Raw genomic sequence first — 10,540 nt, forward strand, 5'->3', positions numbered from 1 at the left:
TACAGGGGAGCACATTATTTTAAGAAGGCTTAAAGTAAGTCACTTTTAACCAAAGAGTTCGGGATCAGTATGAAATCTGCTTTGAAATAGGTACAGTAAACTGTAATGAAATTTTGTTATAAAATTATTTAAAATATATTTATATTTTAAAGGAAATTTACATGAGCTTTATGAATCAAATTTTGATGATAGAAGTGTCAAAATGTGTGTCTTAAATTAAATCCTTTAACATAATGATATTCATATTCAGCGTGTGAGCTGAATATGCAATTCTGGCCCTTAAGACGTTGACATCAAAACCACTCGAATATTTTTGTAACTTCTCATTTGTTTCTGTAAAATTTTCATGAATCAAGTTTTCATTCATTATTATGCAATAAAAATTAACGGATCCAAATATATTGGCGCGTTTCATCAATTCGCAAGAAATATTGCAGAATTGAATTATTTAAAATAAATAGTAGCTTAAAAGTTTTTATTCTGTTTGTGCAACTTTATAACCCCAAAGTAAAACCTTCAGTCTCACACACGAAAGTTTATTTCTTCTAAAATTAATTTCTTGGGTTTTTTTTTATATTCTTTAAATCAAAACACATAGGTAGTCGCCTATATAAAAAAAAGTTATTTGTTAATTAAAAAAAGTTGTTACAGGGCAAGACATGAGAGACAAATCGTAAAATGTCATATTTATAGATATGAAGCTAGTTACATAAAAGCTGGTAAAAATAATTTATTTATGCAACATAATTAGGGATTTATTTATGCAACATAATTGAAATAATTTATTTGTCCCACACAAAAAATATATTAAATGGGACAGGCACTAGATTAGGCCGTATTTTAGACTCTCTACTATTATATCCCTCACGAATAAAATCAGTTTACTAACTTCATTTTTATAAGCATTGATTATTCCTTTAATATAATAGCTTTCCATTCGGCATCTAATATACGAATGATTCCATTTTACACAATACGAGTAAGAAAATATTAATCATGATACTGGAAGTAAAACTGAAGCATTAATTCGCATTACGAACTAAAAAAAAAACTTTCAGACCTTTTACTTGGTAAATAGCAAAATTTGTACTAATACCGTTTTTGACCCCCCCCCCCTCCCTTCTTATAATGATCAAGTGAGGTAAGTTCACTCAGGCATGAGCTATAATAATAAGAAGAAAAATTTTCTCATTGCGCATTCAGTTTGACAGAAATCAAGAAATATCGTCTATATGGTTCCTTTTTTATATATACTATAAAATATCATTATTATTAGTTATATAAAATGATACAACCATATCCAAAATGTCAGATTTCTTTCATTAAAAATTTAAGGAGCATGCAGCTTTTCAAAATATGATAGATTTGCGTATTTAAATTTTCTATACTTTTTTTATATGTAAATGTGTGGACATTTTTACATGTAAATATATTACATATGTAAAAAAGGGGACTACAGTCAAGTTCACCAAAACTGTTATGTACAAGACATGGGCTTTAAAGTGTATATTCATGCATGACGTCACAACCAATGAAATACTCAGTGTATAAATCATGACGTCATGCACATAAAGAGTAGAAAATCTTTTATGAAAGTTAACATCTTAATTTCGAACAATTTTAAATAAAAAAAAGGTAGGCATTTTTACGGAGATACGAATCTCCAGTCTGAAATTTCATAGCATGAAAATGTTTGATGCTTCATTAGTTTGTCTTTAAATTATTTTCAATAACTTGCTCTTGCAATGATAACACATTTACAAAAATTGTGTTTAGTACAATCACAACAACGAAATAAAAAACCAATGAAAATTATTGTTGTAAAATATACATATATTTTAATTTATTAAAATTAATGAAAAGAAGTAAGGAAATTAAAATGATATCACTGAAAATCTAATTTGTTTTTCTATGAAGTTGTATAAAAATGCTCTTTTGTGTGTGATTGATAATACGTTCTGAAGCTACTGAGAAAAAATATTACAATTTCTCTTCATTTTTAATTATATCTAATTAAAATTTTGAAAAACTTTTTCTGAGAACCAATTACATGTGAAGTATCTACTAGCCGATTTTGGTAGTTCTAAAAAAAATCTCAGGAAGAATTAAAGGAGGAGGAGGAAAGACAAATATGAAACAATGTAAGCAGAGATAATGAAGTGGTAGAGGAATAATTGTAGGCCAGGAAGAAATTTTCGTGTCAGTTCTACCAGATCTTGACATTCTCATCTAAACTCAACTGGCTCTGTGACACAAATTTTGTTATCGTTATAAAATTGTTCTGGCTATCCCAGAAGAGAAAGGAAAATTATTCAAGGAAAAAAGTGAAGACTTAATGACAGATTGAAGTGTAATCTATAAATGCTACAAAATAATTGGAAAGGATAATTTTATAATTCACAATTTTTTTAAATCCTTGAATTAAAATTTTAAATTACTTTATTACGAAAAACTATACAATTTCTTTGGTACTTTGAAAAACTATAATCAAAAAATTGTATTTGAAATCTAATAAACGAAATACTTAAATCATAATAATTTTAATATAAATAAAGATCATTGTTGCTGTGTTTGTGTGTGTGGCAAGAGAAAGAATATTAACAAAAGCTAATTAAATATACAATTAATTAGAAATTAATTTCTTGCAGTAATTTCGGAGCTAATAATCTTACAAGAAATATTTCAATATCTTTTTAAAATTCAAAATTTTTATATTTCAAGGATATTAATTCCATTTGGGCACAAAAATTTGAACTGTAATCATTAATTTTAATGTTTTTAAATTAATAAAAATTTCAAAGCATTAAAATTAATTTTACCCTTAGTTTCTTAAATTTCTATTTTAATATATATATATATATATATATATATATATATATCTTTTCACCAGGTTTTTCGTTTGCTTCAAAGCAGTGCTGTGGCATGAACTAAAAGCAAACATAAATCAATCGTTGAAACGAAGCCTAGAGTAGTATAACACTTACGGGAAAATGAAACAGAAGTAGAAAGTCGTCACTTCAAGTTTTGAGAAATCATTCTATATTTTGCCTTTTTTCACAGAAATTTCGGAGAAAATTATTCGAAAAACAATTGCACCAACGTGAAATTAAAAATTTTATCTTTATAACGATACCAATTGCAATTCTATACAGTTTTTCTTCCAAATGTTATTAATTCTTTAGAAAATTTAACACAGATGATTTTAAAATTAGGAGATTTGTCGGATCTACTTTGTTGCACAACGTTTAGACTTTGAATTACTCTACTATTATATTTTAAATGATTCTTTTATTTTATATATATATATCTTTTAATATCAATTTAAAAGCACTGAAATAACTATTTAACGTTGTTTTAAACGAACTTAAGTCAATCGGTCTGACGAAGACAGAAAATGTAAAGCCTTTGCGAGCAGATTTTAATGAAAGCAGCAGCTTCAGGCTTAAGAAATAATCAAAATTTTGCTCGTCTTCCATAATAACTTCGTAGGAAACTATTCCCAAAAAATATTTTTATACCATCGTAATAATCATAATTCGCCTTTTCACCGATACTGTGCAGGATATGCCTAAAAGTAAGAACTTATATCTTGCGAATACCGTAATAAAGTGTTCTGGAGTTACCAATCTGAAAAAGGCACAATTGGTTGATGATAACTTTTTTTTCAGACATGGCACAAACTTAGGAAAAAAAATCTGACCTTCATAAAATTATGAATTGTGCTAGAGGTATACACCAAGAAATAAAATAAGTGTGCTTAATACAACAATAAAATGAATACATTTGTACAAAAAGTACTCGAGACATCCAAAACATTGTATATTTATTACATAAAAGAAAATTAACTGATCTCGAGAATGATAAAATTCAATTCTAAAAATGCTGAAATCCCCAAAAATGTCTTAAATTACACCTAAAAAAAGCATAAATTTTATCACCAGTTCAGCATGTAAAAAGTTATTAAAAATGCAATTAATAATATATGTTAATCGAGTTTGTTCCAATTATTTGACGGTTTTCGAAGTTTGAAGCCATACTGCATTTATGCGTTCTAATATCTAATTAATGAATCCCTAATGAAATAGATATTCTTCAAAACAAGGCAAAAATTGTATATTTGAGAAATATTTTCTTCAAATGAAATATTTCAATATACTTGTACTGTATCTTTGTTTGATACATCTTATCAAACAAGGATACAAAACACTGACAAATGGAAGATCTCTCTCTCCTACTATCCATGATGCAGAGGTTTTAATGTATTTTGTGTATCTAATGGTGGCCACGTAAAAGTATGTTAAATGCGGTAAAAAAATCCTTTGTTCCATATTTTACAATAATTTTAATAAATCTGTTAGTTTATTTTTGAATAACATCTTGAAATGACAAAAAAATTTCATAGACACATGTATTATGTACAGGTGCATAATGTGGTATGGTAATTTTACTTAAGTACTGTTTGAAATTCAAGGAATCCAATAGTACAATACAGTCTCTCTATAATTTATAATTTCAGTCTAGGAAGTTTAGAAGGAAAGAAATACCTGAATAATTAAAAAAAAAACTAATAATTTAAACAATAAAATAATTCTTCTGAAAAGAGAATTATCCAATACCTTGCAAAGCAATAAAAAGTGCTTAAAGATATTCAAGTATAGAAACTGTTTAAAGTTTTGCTAATATTTGATAATGCACCTAGAAATTGAATTGAATTAAAACTGCCCAAAAGTCAAGTTGGTTTTTTTTTTTTTTTTTCTTTTTTCATTTCAAAATTCTAATTTAATTGTAAAACTTGAATTGTTATAATTGTTAATTTTATTTTAACTTTTAAATAAAAATTGTCATTGTGATTTTTATTGTAAAATTTTAAATTTTAATATCTTGCAATTTTTATTGTAAAGTTCTATTTTAACCCATAAATCAAAGTATAAAAACTAACTTATAGGCTTTCGAAATCAGGAAATTATAACAGAGAATTTTTAGAGAAACCAATGAAAATCAAAAGAGACAGATGAGCCATAGAAACTATTTACCATTGTGGTCTGATTTCATCTCATAAAAGATCCACAAACGAAATAACATAACATTATATGCTTGATAGAAAAATTAACTATTAAAATTTGTTACTGACTATTCAAAGTATTCTCGCTAGCATAATGCATTATAAAAAAAATAATAAAATTTATTAATTGTCAAGTAAGAATAGATTTTGACAGCATATCTATTCAGAAATATTGGTAGAAATACTATTTGAAACCTGACATATAATGCTGGATATGGTACCACAGATGAAGTTAATGACTTTAAAGAGCACATATTTTATGGTTGGATTTCCAAATGATTTTTTAAAAGAGAACACAAAACTTAAGAGTATGCTTTACAAATATGTCACACCAAACAATCTAAAATAAAAAGGGTTTTTTACATATACAGAATGGAATTTAAAATACAACTGAATAATTTTCAGAGCAGGAAAAAATCTTGACTAAATGAAAACGCCACTGAATAATGAAGCTCACTAGAGAAGAAAGATAAACAATTACTTAATAAATCTTGTATGCTACATTTTCGATAAATAGCTAAATCATATAACAAAGCTACTAAAAATATAGCATTAATTATTTTAAATAATGAAAATGTGCTAACTGATTAATGTCTATAGTGTTAGAACTGCTTTATTAGATCGGCATTTAAATTAGTAAAAAAATGCTCAGTAAAATTTGGAAAAAAAATAAATTGCGTTAGATTGATCATCTTTGTGACACATTTTAAAACCTTATCCCACTTTCTCCTTTATTTTTATTATTATTATTTGCGAAGATATTCGATAAGAACCGGCTTCACAATACAGATAATTCAGATAACAGTTAGAGCAAATTAAATTTAGCTTCTTATTACATTTTATAATTTTTTTCCAAATTAAAAAAAAAGAAACATACAAAATAAGAAGTATACCAACATATTCAAAAACAAAATTATTCATTATTATACTAATATACAAAGAATTCTGCAAATCAGTTATAGAAATCGAAGTTTTCCGTATTTTAAATTGGTTGAAGCAAAATTAAACTTTTAAATCTAAAGGAAGTTTTAAAATATATATCAGATTCAATAATTAATTATCAATTACAAACTAATATGATAATTAAATAAGTTAAATTCCTTATTTTGCTTTAAAAGGCAATAAAATTAATTTTTAAAGGCAATTTTAAAATAATTTTTTAAAGGCATATATTACAAATATGAATTATTAAAACGATTATTCAAATGCCAACTTCAATTTTTAGAAATAAGATCCTTTTGATCACACCAGACTGTTCGAATTCATTTGATAAACTAAATACCCATTAGGAAAAGAAAAAAAAAGGAAAAAAAAAAAAACATCTGGTAAAACAATCCTTTATAAGGAAGCAGGGAATTACAGTCACAAAATACAAGGGATTTCACAGATAACTAGCCAGGGCCCAAATTTAAACTACAATTCAGTTTTCAAAATACAGTGTTGTTTTATATTAACAAATAAACCAGTTTACTAAACAAATATTAATCAAACGATTAATTACTAGAAATATATCATTAATGACCTTCCAAATATTATAACAGCAACCTAATTCATAAAGGGAAATACGCTTTATTTGGTATATTATCAGCTCAGTAAGATTTTTACCACAATTCACGAAGAAAACATTTCAAAACTTAGCATTCTTAACGCACGCAACTCAATTTGATTGATTAATTAATTGATGGATGGGTAGAGATTTTTAATCTATAAATTTGTTGAAGTTGTAGAGTACAAACTTGTTTCCTTGTAAATATTCTAAATGATTTACTTTTGATGTCTTCATCATCACCGATACAAAATAAAAAAAATTTTGGCACGAAACGTGTCGTTTTCTTAGAAGGTAATACGATAACAGATAAGGGCAAACAAAACTATCGAAGAAAATTTTAAAGTACAAGAAAAAAATATAGAGACGATTTCCAGATTAAGAGCATGCCTGCAGTTCCACAAATATTCAATATCTTGGTATCTCTCTCTAAAACAACTGATAGAAATTTAAAAAATTAATTGCGGTCACTAGTCTAAATATAAACTTCATATTGAGTTATCTCAAAAGAGTTATATGAATGCTCACAGTACTTCTTCCTAAACAATTGTCAAAATTGTAAGTATTTCCAAAATTAATGCAAATTGCCTGTTAACGGCTAATGTGAGGATTCCAGCCCCTCAAAATCATATTCAACTTCCTTGCCCTATTTCAAGTTTGGAAGAAAATTGAGCAATATCATTGGCTCACACCGTTGCAAATTCAATAAAGAGAAGGTGATGTCTTTATAGGCGAAATTCAAATTTGTTTCGGTTCTTGTTGCTTGGACTTCGCATTTTCCAAACAACGAACCTCACCTTTGTTAAATTTAATAACTTCCCTTTTTTTGTTTTTTTTATTGTTGTTGTTTTTTACTGATGATTAAAATGAAATGGTTGTAATGAATATGGCAACCAGAATTTGTCTTCGAATTTTGGAAACAGAATTGTAGACGACAATGATGTAGTTTCCATCAGATGTAACTTAAAATCCATACTCTAAATAAGTAATTTGTTTTTTAATAAGTAATATATATTTTTGAAGCTTAATTTACTTTCATAATTTATCATAATAATTAAATTCTTTAATTTGTAAGAAACGAAATAGATAATTAATAATTATAGTAAGTTTTTCGGGGTTTCAATAATGTTTTCTTCTCATCTTTGGAAATAAATTCCTTTTCTCGCAATATATCGACCAATTGTTGAAAAAAATGGCTTTATAATGTACACTATCGGAGTCTCAAATCCATCACTGCTGTGATGAATGTATTTTGAAAAATTCTTTTCTATTGTTTGCTTAAGAATAAAATAAAATTTCATTTCAACACCGTTAATAAATTTATAGTCTTAGTTTCACGCATAAGCATTTGTCAAGAAAGTAATTATACTAATCTGTAAGAAACAGAAATGTAAAATTTTTCATGTTTATTTAGCGATATATAGGAATATTAAAATGAATCATTTATTCATTGTTTTGAGTTCATGCATGAAGCAATTTTTCCCGAGTTTTGATATTACTGCATTGTTCCATACAGCAAAGAAAAGGGGGGGGGGGATTTTTTAAATTATAGTTGAATAACAAGGCATATTCATTTTTTAAAAACTGAGCAAAAAATTTTGTTGCGAATTTTTAGAGCAAAACTCAATTTAAAAATCCAACAAAAATCGGCCTATTTTTCACTGAAATTTTTAAAAATTTATTTCCCCTATCATTTCTAACAGGTTACTCTAATCGTTAAATCTAGTTAATCTGATCGTTCTTTAATTTTATTCTTATGAAAAAAAACAACAATATTAATCCCAAATTCTCATTTCAATGCAATCAAGTTTATACAATTAAATTTAAATGAGTATAGAAGAATAGTAAAATATGCTTCGAAACATTAAAAAGGGATTGGCATAGTGCAATACTGCTCTTATTTTCAATGTTTAAATCCCGAAGATGTGGTGTGGAAACTTAAAGAAGAAGAGAACTAGGGAATATATCGTCCTGATTATTTAACTGTGGCTCAAAATTACTAAGTCCGTATGAAAATAATCTTATTGTTTCTTTAAAACGGAACGGCAGTAATAAAATGTTTTCATAAATCGAACTGATTAACCACTTTCGATGAAAAGATGGATTGTCCCAGAAGTAAAAATGATGCTCGTTCCAGTTGACTGAGATTGTTTACGGGAACACAGTTTATAGCAGAAAAATCTTAGACCGAAAATAAATTCATTTAGAAAATATAAATCGTTTTCTGATTTCTATAAGATATCGAATACTTCGTGTAGCCTCGTTGCAAGTTACAGTGTGCAATTTTGACACACGCACTTGTGAATTTCGCACTTGTGAATTGAAAGTGGTTAAAAGAACTTCGAAACAGAACTTTAATATAACTAAACTAATTTCATTGTTTAGATCTACTTTTATCGAATCAATTTATAAAAAAAAATTATAAAAAGAGAATTTGGGACGCTCATTATTTTTCTCAGCCATTTATTTATTTCAATCAATATTCAGTCAATAGCACAGTTTATCGCATTTATACCAAAACGGAAAAATAAATGTTGTTTAAAAATTTTTTACTATAAATAACAGATAATTAATTGCTTTAGCAAAAGAAAATGACCGATTTTTGTAATGAAAAACAATTCAGTCTTTCAATTTGAGGGAATATCTAGTTAAATCAATAATAATAACTTTGTTTTATTATAAAATGTATAGAATATATTCTTAAAATATTAATATATAATATTCAGAAAATATTAACATAATTTTTTCGAAGTGGTTACGAAGAATGATTTGTTCCGAAGCATTTGCAATTGTAGAATGTGTTTAAGAAGGAAATATCCGGATCAAAGATCGGAGTTTGAATCTCATGCCGTTCTAAATAAATGTTTCTTTATGATTAATATCTGTTCCATTTAAAAAATGGCTAATATCTTTCAAAATTCCTTAATTTTCCGTATGGTCAATATCTTCCCAGACAGTTCTATAATTAGATATAGTGGGATAATAGATATAGCTTAAATAAATGACGCCTGTATCGATATACAGACTTTAAAATAGCAAAAAATGATGGTGGAAGGATCATGTTGACTTTATCCACAATAGGATCCTATTATGGACAAAATCTTGAAGTTTCCCGGAAGATTGATGCTTTGTTCTCATTATGATCAATTATGCTAACTTCTAATTACCATCAATTATCCATCATCAGTTTTTTTTCTGAAAATAAAAGAATGTTTTTATAGAATGCTCAGGTCGAAAACTTTTCTTTTATAAGCAAAAATTAAATTTTCGTCCTCCTCTTCTTAAGTAAAATTAAACTAATTAAAGGCATTGTGGCGTAACTTTATGCTACTCAAATTTCAAATAATTTTGCTGGACTCACATCTACTGGATGTCTTGAATGAATTTAAAAATATACTGAATAAACTAGTATATGACATTTAAAACATTTAATCACAGGGCATACACAACATAAAGTTACGTCAAGAAGTTTTCTTAGTATGTGAAATGTGAAAATAAAGCAGCTGACGTCAGTTCTGGTTAGCTCTAATTGCTTGATAAAGGGATGTCATTTGCAACAGCATTTTACTTTTGATATGATGATATAGAGAGCATTCCTTGCATGCTCTGAAAGAAAATTGTACTTTTATTAGAGCTCATATGACATTTATAGGGCGTGTTAGTTTCAAAACAAAGCCTAAATAATTTGATTGAAATTAGAGTTTATGGTATTTTTTAGCCTCAAAAACAAGATAAATAAATAAAACAGAACACTACATTTCTTCATATTTATATGTATAATAGTTTTTGGACCATATCATCTCTTTTCCTAATAAATAATTTAAGCAACAGTTACTTATCATCTTTCATCAAAAAAAATGCAAGAAAATTTGAGTAATGACGATCAAACGGGAAGCACAAATCTTAAAAAATATCAATCATTCCAATTTAGG

This window comes from Argiope bruennichi, chromosome 4 (assembly GCF_947563725.1).
Source record: "Argiope bruennichi chromosome 4, qqArgBrue1.1, whole genome shotgun sequence".
In the NCBI taxonomy this organism is placed as follows: Eukaryota; Metazoa; Arthropoda; class Arachnida; order Araneae; family Araneidae; genus Argiope; species Argiope bruennichi.